The sequence below is a fragment of the Mauremys reevesii genome, linkage group 12 (genome assembly GCF_016161935.1).
Source record: "Mauremys reevesii isolate NIE-2019 linkage group 12, ASM1616193v1, whole genome shotgun sequence".
NCBI lineage: Eukaryota > Metazoa > Chordata > Testudines > Geoemydidae > Mauremys > Mauremys reevesii.
The window spans coordinates 45,761,532-45,781,094 of NC_052634.1; the positions used below are offsets into that span (position 1 = coordinate 45,761,532).

The 19,563-nt window shown below is 53.0% G+C and overlaps 1 long non-coding RNA gene and 3 other non-coding genes across 4 annotated transcripts; 3 read left to right on the forward strand and 1 right to left on the reverse strand.

Moving 5' to 3' along the window:
- Positions 1-526: 526 nt before the first annotated feature.
- LOC120375789 lies at positions 527-4,305 on the reverse strand. The gene is made up of 4 exons (XR_005586776.1): positions 4,278-4,305; positions 3,945-3,977; positions 2,973-3,080; positions 527-602 (listed from the first exon to the last, which is right to left on the reverse strand). It is a non-coding gene; the product is annotated as an uncharacterized LOC120375789 (long non-coding RNA).
- Positions 4,306-9,881: 5,576 nt separating this feature from the next.
- Positions 9,882-9,953, forward strand: TRNAM-CAU. Its single transcript has one exon. It is a non-coding gene; the product is annotated as a tRNA-Met (tRNA).
- Positions 9,954-17,198: 7,245 nt separating this feature from the next.
- On the forward strand, positions 17,199-17,270 carry TRNAE-CUC. The gene has a single exon. It is a non-coding gene; the product is annotated as a tRNA-Glu (tRNA).
- Positions 17,271-18,886: 1,616 nt separating this feature from the next.
- Positions 18,887-18,958, forward strand: TRNAA-UGC. The gene has a single exon. It is a non-coding gene; the product is annotated as a tRNA-Ala (tRNA).
- Positions 18,959-19,563: the final 605 nt, after the last annotated feature.

Consider the following 19,563-nt stretch of genomic DNA (forward strand, 5'->3'; position numbering starts at 1 on the left):
ACACCTACAAGCCAGAGGCTGATACGGGGGATGGGGCCCCCAGCAGGCTCCAGGCTCGGCTCCCCAGTAGGAATCCCAACAGGCTTCCCATTGCCAGCAGCTGGAAGGAAGGGGAGGGGTTATCTACTCTAAGCCCCACTGGTGGGTAACCTCCCACCCCCTCCTTCGAATCTCCTAGCCGCCTCTGGCCAGTAGGTTCATGTTCTTGCACTGGGAATCTGATACGTTTCCCCAGCGCTGTCCAGGGTTCCCCCACCCCCAACACAACCCCATTCCACAAATAGGGTCATTTCCTCCCCCAAGGCCCATGGGTCTGTTCCCGGAATCCAGGACTTGGGTTAAACAATTCCCAGCAAGTTTGTCTCATGCCTTGTCCCCCTCCCTTTCTCCACCCTGGGTGTTTCCTGCCCCATCCCACCTCCAGACTGAGCTCCCCAAAGATCCCAGGCCCTCAGTATTTCCTGCCCCTCCCGTCCAGCAGGAACCCACTAGCAACCCCGCAATAATCACTACCTGAACTGGCTCCACTACAGCCAGTTCCCTTCCCTGTCCCGTGGGACGCTGGGACAATCTGGAGCCAAAGGTGGGTGTTACTCTGCCGCCTGTCAGGGTGAGAAGGGTGACAGGGAAGATTTCAGAAGTTAGTTCCTGTCACATCATGATCTTCCCCGGCCCTTTCCCTGCACAAGATGTTTCTGACTCGCATGCTGGGAAAATATTCCATCACTTTATCACAGCCCAGACCCGGCCCTTCCCACCAGTGCTAAACCCACTGTGCTAGTTTTAAAACCCTGAGAGCAACTCCCCCAATGGTGGGGACCAGGCGGAGGCAGGGACAGGACAAAGTCTGCCCAATGCTGGCGTGGTAAATAAAATGAAGTTTGCTGGTGATGTTAAGATAGAAGCCATTGTCAATAGAGACAAATAGTGGAACATTAAGTGGGGCTCACTTCCATTCTATGTATTATGTCCCTCACCCTCATGCTTCAGGGTTTCAGCCAACACTGGTAGGGGTCAGGAAGGGATTTCCCCCCCACACACAGTGTATTTTGACAGGGTTTATTTAATCTCCTTCCTCTGAAGCTTCAGTAATGGCCAGAGAAAAAGACAGGATATTGGGCGGGGTGGACCAGGGCAGTGAAGTGGCACTGATCACTCAGTCTCTCTCTCTAAGGGGCTTGGCTGGCTGGTTCTTGCCCCCATGCTCAGGGTCTAACTGACACTATAGGTGGGATGGGGAAGGAATTTTCCCCCCAGGTCGGGTTGTGAGTGACCTGGAGGGGTTTTCATCTTCCTCTGCAGCGTGGGGTGTGGGGCACTCACTAGGATCACCCAGAAATATCTCACTTAACCATTTCCCTGCCACTGCAGGAGTCTGGGGCACTGGGGCACCTCGGTCCCTCCTATTCTCTGCCTGGGGCATGTAAGAGTCTAGTCTCCTGGGGGCTGCAAGGCTTTGGTCTCACTCCAGCTGTTGGGTTTAGTGGGCGGGTGCTGGGGGGTGTTGGCAGCCAGTGCTAGACAGGAGGTCAGACCAGATGATCCAGGGGTCCCTTCTGGCCTTAGACTTTATGACTCTATGACCAGATTTGGGCAGGTTTGGGAGCTTGTGACCTCCGCCCCCAATCCCTCACTTATTTCTCCTTCATTTTCTGACTTCTGTTCCCCCCCATCCCTTCCTCTGCCTGGGAGACTTAGTGACCAACGATCCCTGGGTTCCTTTGCTCTCCTGCGATCGCTGACAGCACTCAGTGCCAGTTTGAATCAAAACTTTCTGCCTCGTCCCCATTTCTACTAACCACCGCAGGGTTTCAGTCTCGCTGGCTGGGATACAGGCAATGAAAGGGTTACTGTGCACAGCTGCAAACTCTCATTTCACAGCTGAAATAAGTAAGCAAGTACCACTTATTGGCAGTCAATTTTTCTGACCCTGAACATTTACTTAAAAGTAAAATAAAACATGTATCCCTGCTGAGTCTATATATAACTTGTATATTTCTAGAGGCTGGCAGAGAACACTGACCACAATGAACAGGGGAGTGCAGGAGGGAGATTTTCTTTGCTTTAGATCATAATGAAACACTCAACATCTCTCAGCCTCCTGACTGCCTTTCCTGAGCCCCCGGGGGTCACAAACCACCAGCTGAGAAACACCAGCCTAGATCATTCGTTTGTATCGGCATTGACTACGCATGGGAAGAGAGTGCTACATGGTACCCGGACAAAGCGTGAATGAGCCCAGTGCAATGGCATATATGGACCAACCCTGGGAACTGTTAATTCCAGTAACACCCACGTTTTGAACTCTCTGCCTTACTTCACTGTAAAAAGAAGACAAAAGTTCATAAGATCTTACAATAACCTATAGCAGCAAGTTGTTGAAAAGCAGGCTAAATTCTTTTCAGCCATGAAGGCCATGCACAGGTGCAAGACGACCAACGACAGAAAATTAAATTAGTCCAAACAAAAGGGGGCTAATGATGTCATTCAGCGCCAGTACTAAGCTCTGTGCTTGGTAAACAAGAAAACGTGGCAACAAAGTTACCTAGGCCAAATTTGGCCTTAGGGACATGGATTTAATTAGTAAACAAAATAATAAAAAATTAACTATGCCACCTACATAGAGATGGGGGGGGGGGGGGAGAGAAAATCATCTCCCACCTCACCCCTGACATGGCAACACTGCTACTAAACTGATATATTTCCTTTCTGAGAGGCTTTGTTTTCATTATATTTTAATTTGTGCTCCTTCCTCTTCTCATGATGCACGTTTATTAATTTGCACTTCATTTTGACCATAGTTCTATCCTGTTTCTCAGAAAGGCTCTAAGGGCTTGTCAGTTAAAATATGTTCCAAAGAGACCCATTGCTCCCGTGATTAGTGACTTTCTTAAAGTCTCTCAGTGCTTCTAAGTTAAACTAGTTTTCTAAAAGACCCTCTTTTGAAGAGCAGGATTAGTAATGAAACTTACCCTCTTTCCCACAAGCCACTGCCTCTGTGCCGCCTTTACTGTCTGGTGCAACACCTTCAAATAATTCTGCTGAGGATGTTTCCCAGAAATTAATCATCATCGGGATGGCTAGGAATGTATGGGGAGAAAAAAAAATTAAGATTCTATCTTAAATGCATAAAATTAATTTAAGGCATAATGTAAGTATAAAAAAAAAGTTTAGAGCAAAAATTAATTAAAAGAACCAAACAAACGTTGCATTCTTAAAGTAGTGCAGGTTATGCAAAAAAACAATATATATATATATATATATATATATATATATAATTGCTGTTTTAACCAAATTAGATGCTAATAGCTGTTTTATTTATTTAAAGTGTAAAAATCAGCTACAACCTGTGTCACAAGAGGTAAATAGTGCACTAAAATAATTATAAGTTAAAAATGTGAATACATTACCAATTTAGAGTCACAACAAAAAAAGTCTATTTTTTTTTAAAACTAAATATACTAACAAACTTTCAAATAAATAGTTTTTAAAAAATGCTCAGCCTTTGTATTTTTTTTTAAAAAGTATCAAGCAGCCACTCAAACACAGGAAAAGTTGTCAAAGACCTTAGTAGTCTTTAAAAAAAAGCTTTAAAATCAGACTATGCAAACTTAATTAAAAACACTATTAATATTACTGCAATTAAAACTGCAAAATAAAATTCTTAAAATTAATGTAGTCAGTTAAAAATGCAATAATTAAAGAAAGCAAAGGCAAAAAAAATGAGTACTAAAAAACCTGTAAAACACTTTAAATGCTTACGTGACATTGATGAGCTAAAATATTTAAGAGACAAGTCAGTTGAAAATATAGTGGTGCAAGAACAAAGTAACATTGCTTCCCATTGTTACACAGCTTCCAGGTGCTGGAGGCTGCGATCCCCCGTCGTTAACATGGTTATTGGTCTGAAATCTCCCCATGGCCAGTCAGAGACAGACACGTACCTGTGTCGCTCCCCAGCCCCCGTCGCAGCGTCTCTAGGGGAAGGAGAAGATGGGAGAGGTGAGGATTCAGGCCCTCGCACTCATGGAGAAATCCCCATTGCGTATTAATGGAACTGCTGTTAACTACGAGATGGTGACAGAGATCAGAGGCCGATAACGCAGCCGCTGCAGACAGAGCCAGCCCCACAGGGCTGCTCCATGGGGAAGGGCGACTCGCTGAGCTGGGCTGTGAGATGGAGCCGAGGATCAGTGACATCACTAGAGTCCCCGACTCCTCCCCAGGGCGAGGGTCGCTCTAACCAGAGGAGACGCCACCCCCAGACTCCAATTCACCTTTGAATCCCAGCAGCACCTCCTGCAGCATGGCACTTTGCAGAGAGAAATCGCTGAGTCTCTTCTCCAGCTCCACAAACGACGGCTCTGGCTTCCCAAACGTCCCGTCCTCCCTGCTGGGGAAAGGAGGGGTGAGAAATAGGCCTGAGCCCAGCAACCCCCAAACTCCAGGAAACCTGGATCTGAGCTTTGCAGCCTGAGATGGTCGTTGTCAGGGTGAGTCACCTCAGCCCTGTGCTCCCCAGAGAGACGGGAAGTGGGGAGACACTAGAGCAGGGAACGGAGACATTGTTCAGGGGCTTTCTCAGGGACGCTCTGGTTCTGTGGGGGGCAGAGCCACCCCCTAGGCTGGGTTACTGCAGTAACAAGGGGCACCAGCACGGGGATTATGTGGAAAGGGAGGAGACACAGAGCAGAGAGTGGGCAGGTCCTACATGCTGACAGTGGCCACAGACAGAGCCCAGGGCTCCAGCAGGGAATGAGCCTGGGCCCTTTAACGCCAAAACCCCCCAACCCTTCAGCTGAAGCAGTAACCCTGGGGTGTCCAGCTCATTCGCAGAGAGGGCCACACTGCCCTGTCCGTTACAGCCAGTGGCCCAGGGCATCAGGTTAGGACTCTGTGCCCTGCTCCATTCACAGCAGAACACCCACTGCTCCCCATGGGACACCCACGTACAAGGAACAAGGGGAGAATCTGCCCTTCGCATCAGAAATAAAATTTTAGTTCTTAGTATTTTGCCAAGTCTTTGTCTGTCACACTCAGTGTCACTCAGGAGGAAAACAGCCCCTTCCCGGACACACTGTAGGGCCCTGCTGGTTCTTCCCTGTGTTTCCTGCCTTTCCCACCCTCCTTTCTCCATTTCTCTCTTGCTTCCTTGTTGTTGTGTCTCTCCTCTGTTTTTCCCTCCCTACAGCAACCCCCTATTCCCACCCCGCAAAGGTTTCACTCCTGCCCCCTCCCCGTTCCATCTGCTCGAGTGATCAGCCAGGGAATGTTCAATGTTGACATCAAAGTGTTGCTATTTCAGTTGACGCCCCGATGACATTACCAGGGGACAGGAGAGTTCACGCTCTCAGAGCTACGGCTTCAGGCTGCTGGCAGCCCCAGCAAGGCAACGCTGTCTCCGTTTATACTGGGGAGGTGCTGAGGGCCAGCAACTCACTTTAACAAATGTGAGAGCTGAGATTCTGCGCCCTCGGAATACGTGACGTGGCCACATCAGTCCAGGAAACAGGCCTGGTCCGTCCCATCGGCCCTGGGTCTAGCAGCCCTGCTGTGACCTCATTAGCGATCAGACAGTAACCGGCTCTTCTCCTACCTGAGTCAGCCACTAGGGGAGCCAGAATCACACGCCCCCAGGGCAGGGGGCAGCTTCCTATTCAGTGCAGTTATCAAACCTAACGGCCCATGAGGGGGAGCGAAATGGAGCCCAGGACTTACCTGCCCCCAGTGCTCCCAGCACCCTAAAGAGGGGGAGAAAGAGGAGGCCGTCAGGGGCAGTGTCCCTGGGTGGGGAGGCCTCCTGCTCTGCAGGGGTCACCACTGAGGCCTCGGGCAGTAGGGGAATTTCAGGTTTACATTCCCAGAGCAGCTGCCCCCCTCAGGGACTTTCCCCTACGCAGCCCCAGCAATCCCTGCAGGCAGGTCGCCACTGTGGGAATCTTCTCCCCGGGCACTTTACAGGCAGAAGATATTTCTCTGCATTGAGAATCAAATTCCCCCCAGTGCCGAGAGACCCAGAAGGCCCCTGGCCCCACTAAACCCATTAACCTGCAGTGTGAGGGGCCTTGGGGCCTGGCTCGGGACCTCAGCATGGTGGGGGAGGGGATTTCACCCTCCAAGAGCAAATGCAGAGAGACATTTCCAGGAGAGAAGGTCTTGGGGCTGCAGCATCCAGGACTCCCAGGACCCATCCGTGGCGCCGCTGCCAGACTCACTGGGTGACCTTGGGCAGGGCTCTGCCCCTCCCTCTGCCTCACTTTCCCCATTTGTCCCAGAGGGATAATGCCCCTGACCCCACTCTGCAAAGTGCTTTGGGGTCCAGGGCTCAGAAGCGCCTAGAGAAACGCTGCGTATGATCATTGCAATGACAGCCTGACCTGCAGGGGTTGGCTCAGCGGCTGCTGCCCCTTCTCTCCTCCCCTCTCGCTGAGCAGGGAAATCTCCCAGGACAGGCTGCAGACGCCCTCATCCCTTCGCTGGACAATGGCTCTCTCTAGCTCTTCCAGCCGGGCCAGCAGCCGCTGCTCCTGCTCCTCCAGAAACCCTCGCAGCTCCTGCCACTCCCAGACGATCTTCTGCCTCTCGGCTGCCGTCTGTTTCTGCAACAGGGAGAGGGCGGCTCAGTAACAGGGGAACATAGAACATAAGAACAGCCAGACTGGATCAGACCAAAGGTCCATCTAGCCCAGTATCCTGTCTTCTGACAGCGGCCAGTGCCAGGTGCCCCAGAGGGAATGAACAGAGCAGGGAATCATCAAGTGATCCATCCCCTGCCACCCATTCCCAGCTTCTGGCAAACAGAGGCTACAGACACCATCCCTGCCCACCCTGGCTAATAGCCACTGATGGACCTGTCCTCCATGCACTTCTCTAGTTCTTTTTTTAACCCTGTTAGTGTCTTGGCCTTCACAACATCCTCTGGCAAGGAGTTCCACAGGTTGACTGTGTGTTGTGTGAAGAAATACTTCCTTTTGTTTGTTTTAAACCTGCTGCCGATTCATTTCACTGGGTGACCCCTAGTTCTTCTGTTATGAGGAGTAAATAACACTTCCTTATTTACTTTCACCACACAAGTCACGATTTTATAGACCTCTACCATATCCTCCCCCTCCCCCCCAAGTAGTCTCTTGTCCAAGCTGAACAGTCTCAGGCTTTGTCTACACTGGCACGTCTCTCCTGCCAACAAACAGCAGCTACTCTGTGCGCCTGTTAGCAGCACGGCTGTAGCGGCACAGCCGTGTTGCTAAAAGCTGCGGCGTGTAGCCATAGCCTCAGTCTTATTCATCTCTCCTCATACGGAAGCTGTTCCGCACCCTTCATCATTTTTGTTGGCCTTCTCTGAACCTTTTCCAATTCCAATGGGTTTTTTTTTTTTTTTTTTGAGATGGGGTGACCAGATCTGCAGGCAGTATTCAAGGTGTGGACATACCATGGATGTATATACAGGCAATATGATGTTTTCTGTTTTATTGTCTATCCCTTTCCTAATGATTCCCCACATTCTGTTTGCTTTTTTGACTGCTGCTGCACATTGCATGGATGTTTCCAGAGAACTATCCACAGTGACTCCAAAATCTCTTTCTTGAGTGGTAACAGCTAATTTAGACCCCATCATTTTATGTCCATTTGATATTATCTTTTCCAATGTGCATTATTTTGCATTTATCAACACTGAAATTCACCTGCTCGGTAACTGGGGAAAATCATAAATGCGCTTCGGGGCAGGTGGCAGAGTTATTTACCAGAACACAAGATCTCTTGCGGTGGGGGATGGGAAGTTCATTTATCCCAGGAAGGGAGGCGGGATCAGGGCCGGGGTGAGCTGTACATCACCTACAGGAGGGACACTTCTCCCCGAAACCTCATCAACTTGCACTGAGCCAAATCCTCCATCTCTGCAGCCCACGTTTCATCTCCTTCCTCCCCATCCCCCCCAGGAGCTAGAAAGGATCCCTGGTCACTGTGACATCCAGACAGCCCGTGGGCAGGGGCTCTGGGCTAACACAGACTGACCCTGTGCCCTAAGGGCATCATGTTACCCCCGTGTCTGACCCTGCAGGCTCCCTGGGCTCCAGCGGGGATGGGTCCCTGGCTGAGGCTGGCAGGGTGGGCCCTGCATTCACCAGGTCATTCATATGCCAGGCAAACCTCAGTGGCGGGGGACTCTGGGCACCTACCAGCAGCTCCTCGCTTTGCCGCTGCTCCTCGGCTTTGGCTGCTTCTCTCTCTTTTCCCAGGGGGGTCGGATGCTTTTGTGGTACCTCCTGGAAAAAGCAGGGGAGAGAGGGTTAGAAACTGCTGCAAACCTCCCAGCTGCCAGATTTCAGGGCCCGTCCTGCCCTGCAGATGCCTGGGCAGGGTCCCTGGGACTCAGACTGAGAGGAGCTGGTGAAACAGGGAGCAGCTTTTCCAGAGGAAACGCAGGGCCCCAGGCTGCAGGGACAGGGGTGCAGCCCAACCCCTGGCTCCCCGGGGCCTCGCCCACATCCCAAGCAGCCAACTTCAGACAGTCCCCCACTTTCCCCAGCGCCAGCCCCCAAAGCTCCCGCAGGGCCAGATCTGAACATGGAGCCCCCCGAACATCCCCAACCCCCAGCCCTGACCCCCCAGCACACCCCAAACTCCCAGCAGCCCCACAGGCCCCCCCAGTCCTGAACCCCCAGCACACCCCAAACTCCCAGCAGCCCCACAGGCCCCCCCAGCCCTGAACCCCCCAGCGCACCCCAAACTCCCAACTCCCCCCAGTGCCTCCCAGCCCTGAACCCCCCAGCGCACCCCAAACTCCCAGCAGCCCCACAGTCCCCAGCCCTGAACCCCAGCGCACCCCAAACTCCCAACTCCCAGTGCCTCCCAGCCCTGAACCCACAAGCGCACCCCTAACTCCCCACTCCCCCCAGTGCCTCCCAGCCCTGAACCCCCCAGCGCACCCCAAACTCCCAGCAGCCCCACAGGCCCCCCCAGCCCTGACCCCCAGCACACGCCAAACTCCCAGCAGCCCCACAGGTCCCCAGTCCTGACCCCCAGCACACGCCAAACTCCCAGCAGCCCCACAGGTCCCCAGTCCTGACCCCCAGCACACGCCAAATTCCCAACTCCCCACAGTCCCCAGCCCTGACCCCTGCCACACCCCAAACTCCCAGCAGCCCCACAGTCCCCATCCCCAGCCGCTCCCCGCCCCAGCCCGGCTCTGACACCCCAAATCTGCCCCCCGATTCCCCCCTCCCCTCGCTCCCGGGCCCAGCCTGGGCTCCGAGCTCTGCAGCCGAGCCGCGCTCCGGCCCCCTGCAGCTCCCGGGCTCCGCCCCGCCCGGGCCACTCGCCCCCCGTAGCCCCGGGCAGCCCCGCTCCGGCCGCGGGGAGCGCGGGGACCCCCGGGCAGGGGCGAACCAGGCAGCCGGGCCCGGCCCTCCCGGCAGGAGCGTGTCCGCCCCACGCGTGTCCCCGCCCCCGGGCCCCGCCCCACCGCGCTGCCCCGCGGGCTGCAGGGCTGGAGCAGCCCCGCTGCGCTCCCGGCCCCGGCCATGGCCCCGCTGCCGCACACAGGGGCGGGGCCGGGCGGGGGGGGGCAGGAAGGGGCGGCTCCTCCCCGGGCCTGGCCCCGCCCCCGGGCCCCTCGCAGGGGGGTTGGGACCCGCCTCAGCCCGGAGGGGGCAGGAGAGGGGCCGGGTCTCCCCAGGGGAAAAGCGGGGGCGGGGCTGGTGCTGCTGAACCATCGGACCAAGGAGCCCCCGGCGGAGAATGCAGCGAGCGCGGGTCAGTTCAGCGCTGGGGGTGGGACCCAGCGCGTGTCAATCACCTGCCGCTAAAGCGTCTAAATCCCCTGGGCACAGCTGGGAGCTGCGCTGTGACTACATCCTGCAGGAAGCCCCCCCTCCCCCCCCAGCAGAGTGGCGCAGCGGGAGCGTGCTGGGCCCATAACCCAGAGGTCGATGGATCGAAACCATCCTCTGCTAGTTTGGTTTTTATTACAGCCCTGGAAATAATCCAGCTGCCTGCGTGTGTTCAGAAAAGAAGAACAAATTCTCTCCCTGTTCACCCTTCCACGGTGATCAAAGGAAGGAAGAAAGCCCCAGCAGAGCCCTGCCCCACAGAGTCCCCTCCTGGAGGGCGAGAGATGGGCAGTGACTAGGGCTCCAGCTCAGGGTTGCCAGGTTTATATAACTTTTGGTCATGCCCAGAACGGGTCCAAGTCGTGCCCCTCCCCCCCCCCCCCCCCCCATCTCTGCCTAAGGCTCTGGGAGGGAGTTTGGGTACATGAGGTGCCGGTTCTGGGATGGGCAGGGCAGGGGAGGCAGTTTGGATGCAGGAGGGGTGCATGCTCTGGGAGGGAATTTGGGTGCATGAGGTGCAGGCTCTGGGCTGGGGCAGGGGTTGGGGTGGGGGGGGGCAGTGGCAGACTCAGGGAGGGAGTTCGGGTGTGTGCAGGATCTGGGCTGGGGCAGAGTGTTGGGGTGTGGCACCTTAACTTGGGAAGCTCCTGAAAGTGACCCGCACCCACATCTGGCAGCAACTCCTACATGGAGGAGGCCGGGGGGAATCTCCTGAGGCCACTGCCCACAGGCACCACCCCTGCAGCTCCCATTGCCGCAGTTCCAATGGCAGAGTTGGTGCTTGGGGCAGGGGCAGCGTGTGAGAGACACACCCCGCAGGGACGTGCCAGGTGCTTCTGGGAGTGGTGCGCCGTGCAGAGCGAGGGTGGGCAGGAATCCGCTTTAGCCCCACGGTGCTGCCGGTAGTAGTGGCAGGAGCCCCCAGGCCCTTTCAAATCGCCCGGGGCCAGCTGATCTGACTTTCTGATAGGGAAGCCCCAGGAGTGGTCATGCACCCCTCATGAGCAGTTCTGGGGAGTCTTTTGGGGGCTCCTGGAGTAGGCAGCAGAGAGGTGCAGCCTCACCACAGAGTCTGTTTCCCTGGAGAAGAGAGGGGGCTGCAAGGTGATCTCCCACCTCTGTGCTTTCAGGAGCCTCTGCTCCCCACTGTCATGCTGGAGCCTCCACATTTATTTATTGGCAAATAAAATTTGCAGAATTTGAAAATATTGTGCACAGAATTTTTATTTTTTTTTTGGTGCAGAACTGACTCAGGGAACCTGCTTGGATTGTCACTGCTTGGTGAACCACTCAGCCACCACACCAATGCACAGACAGAGTGCCAAGCCCTACCGCTATGTGGGGCTGGGGTCGGGTCACACACATTCAGACTGTTCGCTCCACCAGCTACAAACCGACATTAGCCGTTACTGACAAGGTTTGTCCAGGTTCTTTTCTTTATCTCATGCTGCTAGTTAGAAGGATCAGTACTGATTTTTTTTTCAAAAATACACAACCCCCTAAACCTGCTTTTACCAATCAGAATAATTTAGTGTCACCTTATTTTTGCCTGCCCCAGCACAAAAGAAGAGGCTTTTGTGGGTTTCCTGACTCAGAGGATGAAAATGAACGGGTGTCGGGCTGCACTGCTGTGGATTGTTGTCGAGCAGAACCCATTGTTGGCATTGGTAGTGTAGACACGGCCTCAGACTCGGTGCTGGCCAGGGGAAGTATTGCCCCTAGAGACACCCAGGGTGGTGTGGGATGGTCCCAGGTTACTGGGTGGGGGCTCGAGCGGGTTCTGTGTTGTGTTGTTAAAAAGGATCCCCAAGATATTGAACCCTGGGCCATGTTGCTGCCGACTCCAGCTGGCAGAAGGGTCACAGAGAGAAGCGGGGGGAGGGGAGGAGCACCAGTGAATTTACGCAGTTATTCAGTGAGGCAGAGGCCCAGCCGAAGGAACTACCTGTGCCAGCCCCCTGGGCAGAGAGGGGATCTGTGATGGCCTCGGCACTGGAGGTACAGCCCAGGGATGGGGCAGTAACTGGAGCGGGGAAGATCTGTGAGCTGGGAACCCCTCTCCCCAGGGATTTCCCCTGCAGGCCTGTTTCAGGATCTCTCTTTGCTCTTTCCCTGTGTAACCCAGGGGGGCTCAAACTTTTGGCACTGGTGACCCCTTGCACAAAGCAAGGTGCCGAGTGCGACCCCCCCCCACCAATTCAAAACAATTTTTTTCATATTTAACGTTATTTGAAATGCTTAATTTATAACCCAGTTCTTTAAAATGAGTTTAACTTTTCTCCCCACTTTTAAATTCAGCCTAGAACACACAGTGATTGAATTATTGTTATAAGCAGAAAAGGGTTTTTAAATAGTTCCTGTTTAATACTGGGGGTGTGAAGACATTTGTCAATATCACTTTTCACAGCAGACTTTGCTCCATTGCCACCCTCACTGCTGCTGCCTGCAGAGCTGGGCGGTTTGTGACCCCCACATAATAACCTCACCCCCCCACGAGGGGCTGTAACCCCCCATCTGAGAACTCCTGGGCTGCCCCCTTCCCGCTCTGGCTGGGACACTTGGCCCCTGTCCCGTTCCCAGGGGGCACCTGCTCTCCTGGAGCTGGATCGGCCACTCCTGAGGGGAGCCAGAGCCGGGGGGGGGGGAGAGGGGATGTCAGTGGGGCCAGCAGCGCTGGGAGCCACAGACACAGGGGGGCAGAGATGGGCTGAGGAGGGGCCGCTTGTGCAGAGTCAGTTCCCTGCCCGCCCCCAGTGCTCCCCCCAGCTCCCCCCATCCCCTGGGGCTGCCTTAATTCAGACAGTCCCTTTCCCGCCAGATCCCCAGCACATCAGTGATTGCGATAGCAGGGGGCAGGTTTTCTCTGGGGCACTGAGCTTTGCCAGGGGGTTGGTGGCTCTTTTCTTTCCTCACCCTGAGTAAACTCAGCTTTTCATTCCATCCTTGATGATTCATGGAATAACAACAGCAGCATGAAGAAAGAGGTGGGCACAGCGGGTCTCAGGGGGGGAGCAGAGAGGTGCAAGCGGTGGGGTGGGGTGGGCTGGGCTGGGCAGGGGAGGGGACAGAGAGGCGTGAATGGCAGGCAGGATGGGTGTCATGGATGGGGCAGAGAGGTGTGGGTGGTGGATAGGATGGGTGTCACAGGAGGGGCAGAGAGGTGTGGGTGGTGGGCAGACCTTGGGGCAGAGGGTGTAGAGGCACGAGCAGCAGGTAAGGAGGAGGGAGGAGAGGAGCAAGCAAGAGGTGGACTAACTTCTAGGGAGCTTCCAGAGCTCATGCCCAGCATCCCCACATGCAAGAGTCATGGGCCACCTGTTCTCTGGGTCTTCACTAACCAAGTCCCTCCCCAAGCTCTGTTGATGGAAGAAGCCCTCCTGTTGACACAGCGCTATCTGCACATGGGTTAGGTTGATAGAATTGCATTGCTTGTGGGGGGGTAAATTTTTTTACAACCCTGAGTAATGTAGTTAAACCGACCTAATTTTGCAGCATAGACCTGTGCAAAGAATCACACACCCACCTTAGGAGTAAAACTTCACCTGCTCCTCTGCTTTACAGAATCCAAACAAAAACAAAACTTGTCAGGCCCCGGTGGCGATGGCAATGGCAAGGAGTCAGGTGTGGGCAGACACTGTGTTATAGCTACCCACAGGCACCCTGGCTTAAAACATCTGTTTTGTAAACAGGAGATCCTGGGTTCAACTCCCAGTGGTGCCTGGTTGTTGGGGCACCTGGTATTGGCTACTATCAGAAGACAAGATTCAGAGCTAGATGGGCCTTTGGTCTGGCCCAGTGTGGTTTTTCTTATGGTTTAAATAACACTCACAGGCACTGACAATAGAGTTACTGAACGTTTGGGAGTTAGGAGCAGGTAGGTCAGTGGTCCAGTCCCCTCACAGATGACACCCTCCCTCTGGGACAGGGGCAGGTCTGAGCTCTCACCCAAATGCTCATTGTGGCTGCCAGAATCTGTGAGCAGCTTGTTTAGTTTACACCAAAGGTTGAGTCCTGCTTTGTGCATCATGTGTGAGAATGAAAATCCTAAACTGCCCTTTGAAATAACGAATGCAGCAGGACGTGTTATTGTCCCTGCCCCCAAGCAGACAGACCAATGGGGAAATGCCGTCGAGTCCAAGGTGATACTCCACTGCCATTTTACCTTTTTCGCTTGCTAAACTCCTTCTTATCTGCCCGGCCCAGGCTGTCCTCTGCCTCAGCTGCTGCTCCCGGCCTGCTCTAGAGTCAAACACGCAGGGCCCCCAGGGGAACAGAGGCTGGGACAGGGCCGCAGCCTGGGCTGGGCTGGGAAGATGCTGGGAGTTCTCGTTCCCTGAGAACTGGCCCGGCTCCCTTCTCAACAGCAAACAAATCAATTCCACGTCCCCTCCCCAGAAAAACCAGCCTGGCGCCAAGGGCAGCAGGGGACGATTCCCTGCAGTTCCCACCGAGGCAGAAGAGAACCCAGGGTGTTTCTAGCAGAGCTTATGGAACTGACGTGGGGAAACCAGCCTTTAACAACAGGCAGTTCCAGTTTAAGCTCAGTGTTTTTAACAATTTCTACAACATTAAATAACCCTTCAATCGTAGTGTCACCACCCATAACATTGCTTCAGCCTTATAGGTTCCTAAGTGTACAACTCAACATCTCTTCAAACACAAGGGAGTGGAGATCAGTCAGTGTTCAGAGTCATCCCACATAAAAGAACCATGTTGTCGTACATACTGGCCCCATCATGTGGCCATCGCCTTTCCCTCCTCTCTGTTAAAAGTTTTAGTATTTTGCACAGAAACTTTCTTTCCTCAGGAGAGTCCTGGGAACCAGGGCTGCCAGCCAGACAAACACCTTTAAGAGGAGGCGTAATCTGTCAAAAAAATATCTCCCTCCTTCAGTTCAGTGACAGCCTGAAATGTTACTTATCAGGGCAGAGCCAGAGGATTGAAAGCAGCTACATGAAACCCCTGTGTAGCTAACAGGAATGAACACAAACACTCCCTTGTATCTGAAGAGATGTTTAGTTTTACCCTTGGTAAACTACAAGACTAAAGGGAAAGGCAGTGGTGGTGCCAGATATAAAGAGTGAAACACAAGACAATCATCATAGTTATGCCTATAGTGACTGCAAATTATTTCTAAATTCTTCTTATTATCATCAGTGTATTATTTTCTCTGGAGTCTAGACATTGACTATATCTTGACCAAGAAATTTAGATCTTGATAAAATAATCAACTATCCCTGGTTAAGGCAATGGACTTGATACCCACTGGGGTGTCCCTACACAGGTACAAGTACTAACAACAGTGGCTGCCTTTTAGCCATAGATTTTAATCAGGGCAATAAATTGATACGAACTCCTGTAAAATCATTTTCCAGCCCGACTCCTTCACCCACATTCATTAGGGCATTGGGCCACCATGTGAACATTTCATTTCCCTCCTCAATTTCACACAGAGACACAATTTCCTTTGCACAGTTCCATGAACATCAAAACCTCCCTGTGTCTCTTGTCTGAGCCAGGGCATTCGATAACATTGAAACCTTCTCTCTTGCAATGGCGATGGTCAGACAGAGGGGACGTGGCCACCTTCACCTCTGACAGTGAGATATTGGCTCAGCTCTTTCTGCTGCTGCTGCTAGTCCATGAAACATCAGGGATGGAATGCAAGGCTGAGTTCATGCACCAACCCCCTGAAACATTTCAGTGCCCCAGAGAAATCCTGACCCCGGCTGTTGGAATGATATGGTGGAGATTCGAATAGGAAAGGGACTGTCTGAATTGTCAGTGTGGGGAATGAACAACAACCTATAGCAATGTCATTAACCACAAACACACTCTCATCCTGCTCCAGCTGGAAGGGAAATGGGCAGGAACTCTCGCTGTTCAGCCATGGACACACTTACACTAATGCAGCTGTGAGTGTGCTGGGGGAGCTGGTCTGAGCAATTTGAAGTGACAATTCTGTGAGAACAGAATCATGGTGTAGTGAAGTAACTGTACATTAAGTACTGGTCGCTGAGTGGTTAAGGTTATAGACTAGCAATCCATTGGGGTCTCTTCACACAGGTTTGAATCCTGCCAACTATGGAGGCATTAGTATGTTGCTAGTACCTGAGTGTCCGCAGAGCCAGATCTGGTCTCACTGTGAGGCTGGCTATACTTAAAATGCTGCTATGACACTGCTCTAGCACTGTGGAGTAGACAGTTGCTACAGTAACTGGAGGGGTTTTCCATTCCTGTAATAGCTACATTGACAGAACAATCTTTCCTTTCATTTAGCACTATCTAACCACGGCTTAGGTCAGCTTAATTATACTGGTTTTGGGGTTTTTCACACCCTGAAAGACCATCATGCTCTACCAACTGAGCTAGCTAGATTTAAAGTCAGTCAGCTGCCCAGTTGCAGTGTAGAAGGAGCTTGAGGGTGTATATTTGTGAGCTGAGGTTCCCGGTCTGACATTTGCTTTCTTTCCTGGTCCGTTATGTCTCCAGCGAGCAAACCGGAGCTGTCACGAGGCTGGTTAGATGCTGCTTTCTAGACCAGAGAGCTGGGATTGATTTAACATGCTGTCGCCATCAGCTGGTCAGAGTAACCAGGGTGGAAGGGTGGAATTTAGGATTCTCCCACCAAGGGGAGGTGCTGTTGGACTCATCTAGTGGGGGAGAGTCTGAGTCTGAGTTCCCCACATGCCACACACACATTTTCACAGGGAATCAGGTCCCCTGGGGAAAAACTCAAAAGAAGCCCAGGCCCAGGAGTGTCAGAGAAGGGAATCACTGTTTGCCTTAAGAGGTGGGTGAGGGAAACCTGCAGGTCCTTAGATCCCTCCAGCGCCTGATAGAACCATTTGTGGGGAAGGTCTGGGGAAGCCGAGGAGGACAAGGAGACGGGAAAAGGGCTTGCAGCTGTTGTGCAATCCCCATGCTCCCAGCAGAAGGGTCTGAGGGGCTCAGTGCTCAGAACTCACAAGATGGCAAAGCTCAGAGCCCCGTTACACAGAGTCAGAATGTGATCAGCTCACACCCAGGGGGAGCAACACCCCTCCCTTGGTCTCTATGCCAGAGCTCCTATCAGCTCAGTGTCCTTCCCGCAAGAGCGGGCTGCTGAGAGGGTTGTGATGGGGTAAATGAAGGCAGAGGAGGATTGTTCCTCATGGGGTTTTTTTGTGTGGCTCTGTGATCCTGCTGGAGGAAGCATCATTTGAGTTTGTTTCAGTGACTTGGGTTGGGCTGAGGTGGTGACCCTGAGCACAGGGGTTCTCTGCTCTTAGCCCCTCAGGGAGTGGACAGTGGAACAGTTTCAGAAAGTGGCTAGAAAGTAGCCTAAGAAAGTGTAGCATAAGTGAGAAGAACAACACCATCATCACCTCCCTGGTGGTCTAGTGGTTAGGATTTGGCACTCTCACTGCCAAGGCCTGGGTTCAATTCCCAGTCAGGGAAAAGTGGCTTTAAACCAGAAAAGCTTCAATTATTCTTCACTTGCAAATTAAACAAATCCATGTTATTTTCCAGATTCCCCCATCTTCCCAGCGTCTCCATGGTAGGGCCGGCTCCAGGCACCAGCGCAGCAAGCAGGTCCCTGGGCTGGTCAATGGAAAGGGGAGGCTTCAGCGGCAATTCGGCCCTCTCAGTCCCTCTCAGAGGGAAGGAATTGCCACCAAAAGCGGCAGAGGTAGAGCTGCCATTGATTGCAGCTTTTTTATTTTTTTTTCCGCTTGGGGTGCCAAAAACACTGGAACTGGCCCTGCTCCATGAAAGACAATTTGTTAAATCCCAGATGAGTGCAGTTCTATCAGTTCTCAGCCTGAGTCCTTAGGTCTTAATCCTGAGGCTATTGTCCAATCATGGGGCCATTTCCCTCCTCTCTTTCATACAGACGCACAATTTTCCTTGCACAGACACAAGAACAGCAAGATCTTTCTCTGTCCCTTGTGCAAAGCAGGGGGCCAAATTCCAGGGAAACAATGGACAAGCAGGGGGCCCTGGGCACATCCAGCCCTGGCCGTGAGATGTTCCCTCCCCTCGTTCTTTATGCCCCTGTTGTTATTTCATGGATTGTCTGGGATGGGGGAAAAGCTGAGTTCACTCCAGGTGGAGGGGAAAAGAACCATGAAAATCTCAGGACCCAACCCCCACTACCAGGATCACTGAGGTGCTGGGAATCTGCATGGGAAAGGGACTGTGTGAATTGTCAAGCTGGGAATGAATAACAATCTACCACTAGATCCACCTCATTAACCACTGACACAGGCTAATCCTGCTGTCGATAGAAGGGAAACTGGGAATGATTCTTTGCTGTTCAGCCATGGAAACAGTGACCCAATTGCACGCAGTGAATGTGCTGGGGAAAGCTGGACTTCACAGGCAGGTGGTAATAGCAGATCCTAGAAACACCTGGAGCTCCCCACAGCACTGCTGCCACCAGGGTCAGGTGCTGAGCAACTCACAGCGCCCCTCCCCTCCCATTACCTTCCAGCAGGGGGTGGCAGCGCCCCCCACCCAATGCAGGGGAGAGGGCTGAGTGTATCTCTGCACCCTGAGCCCAGGGCACCCACTCTCTCTGCCCCACACATCGAATCTGGCCCTGCTGCAAAGTGACCCCTAAGAACCAGCAACCTCCAGGACAGCAGGTTTGCCCTCAGAGCAGGGAATGTGTCCCCCATGCTGCTCTTAGGCCACTGGGTGCTCTGGAAACAGGAGGGATCTGAGTGTAACCCAGGGGTCAGCAACCTTTCAGAAGTGCTGTGCCGAGTCTTCATTTATTCACTCTAATTCAAGGTTCCGCGTGCCAGTGATACATTTTAACGTTTTTAGAAGGTCTCTTTCTATAAGTCTCTAATATATAACTAACTATTGTTGTATGTAAAGTAAATAAGGTTTTTTAAAATGTTTAAGAAGCTTCATTTAAAATTAAATTAAAATGCAGAGCCCCCAAGACTGGTGGCCAGGACCTGGGCAGTGTGAGTGCCACTGAAAATCAGCTTGTGTGCCACCTTCGGCACACGTGCCATAGGTTGCCTACACCTGGTGTAACCTATAGCAAACAAAGACTATCTGAGGATGTAGCTCAGTGGTAGAGCACATGCTTTGCATGTATGAGGTCCTGGGTTCAATCCTCAGCATCTCCAAGCTCTTTTCACCCTGCTGCTTTGCTCATGCCCAGAGGGGATGTGGCCCAGCAGTCTCCCTGCAGGAGTTTCAATCCTGCTCAGTGAGGGGCAAGTGCCAATTGCATGGAAGGTTGGGGGGGTTCTGCTCCTAAGTCACCTCAGTACGTGTAAGATTCCCACCCGCTGTGCTGCTTGGGACAAGGGTAGATGAGAAGGGCGAATCCTCCAGCACTGGAGGGAAAGGTCCCATCTGCACAGACTGAGAGGCCAGGAAACAGAGGGGCAGTCAGTGCTCAGAGAGGAGAGAGGTCAGTGATTTACACCCACCAGGGGACACTCTCTTTCTGAGGCGAGTGCAGCTTGCTTGGGATGGTGCTGACGATGGATAGAAAAAAGGTTGGAGTCAATGACTGATGAGACCGGGGAAGGGGAAGGGGAACGGCAGCCCCACAGAAGGTCCTGGGTGCTCAGATGCCCCAGTTATTGCACCCTGGCCCGTCACAGAGAGAGAAAAGACACAGCGGGACCCAGCCCCCCTACAGTGATCCCATGGACAAGAACCTGGCTGGGAGTTGGGTGAAGGTTCCCTCTGGGCAAAGGGGAGCTGAAATCCCTCAGTGTCC